Raw genomic sequence first — 1,142 nt, 5'->3', positions numbered from 1 at the left:
GGGCATGCCATTCCTGCTGTCATTCCACAACCATGTTGAAGAAGGCAGTCTCTGTCTGCTCCTCTGTGTGCACTCTGCACTGGGCTGCTGGCAAGTTACCAGTTGAAGCTGTGGTGGGAAAGCCTGGAATTCTTCCTTTCCATCTACATTTCCCCTTCAGTTTCTCATGCTCTCCAGACAGCCACTCCTACAACTGTCCTTCCCTCTTGCCCCGACCCACTCAGCACCCCAGCGAGGTGGTGACGGCGTTCTGCCAGACACACTGAACCTGAAAGCATCCCCGTCTTGCCCGGCAGTCACCCAGGGAGGGAGGCAGTATTTATCACCACTCCATCGGCTGCAGCCAGACACTCTTGCCATTAAGATGTCAAAACAGGTTTCTCTCTGGAAATCCAGCAACCCTGCAGACTTAGCCTTGCCAGCAGCAGCCCCAGATGGACATCTGTTCCCTTTCAACCTCACACGTGCACTTAAAATGCCGGTACTGTCCACTTCTTTGGGGGATTAGGCTCCTATTAAAACTGCCTTCCACATGATTCATTGCTATCTCCTGGTGTTGACCTGATTTATGGATTGGCTTGTGTTAATTAAGGTCATAATATTGGGAGCGGGAAAAGGCTTCCAGCACTGTTATGCTGTTTAACATCTGGTCATTTTCCAGCCCCTATGTTATTTTGCAGGGGATGGGAGATGGTGCAGATGACATCCTGTGCTCAGAAATGAGACTTCACTGGGATGAGCCCTTGCTGCCCTCTCAGCCTCAGGAGAGGAGGAAAGTCACCAGGACGGTGAAACCACCTCTGTTCTGCACTGATTCACAGACACCAATGAATTCATCATCCAAGCTGCTATTATTCAGATCAGGTTTGTGTCTATAGCCCCAGCTGAGATTGGAACTCCATCATGCTAATCACTGCAAAAGTATCTTGAAAAGATTATGTGAACCTGACTTCCCCAGGAAGGGTGATATATTTCTCTGTTTCACTTTCCTCTTCCAGCCAATTTTATTACAAGGTTCCCATGAACTTGCTCAGATATTCACTCCTTGTGGCCATATTAGCCACCAGGGCCTCCATAAGCATATGTTTATTACACTTCTATTTTAACATGAAATGCCTACAGTAAATCTGCTATGGATCCAC

The sequence above is a fragment of the Chaetura pelagica genome, unplaced genomic scaffold, assembly GCF_000747805.2.
Source record: "Chaetura pelagica isolate M959 unplaced genomic scaffold, ChaPel_1.0 scaffold156, whole genome shotgun sequence".
NCBI classification, from domain to species: domain Eukaryota; kingdom Metazoa; phylum Chordata; class Aves; order Apodiformes; family Apodidae; genus Chaetura; species Chaetura pelagica.
Note: the sequence above shows the minus strand (reverse complement) of the source record.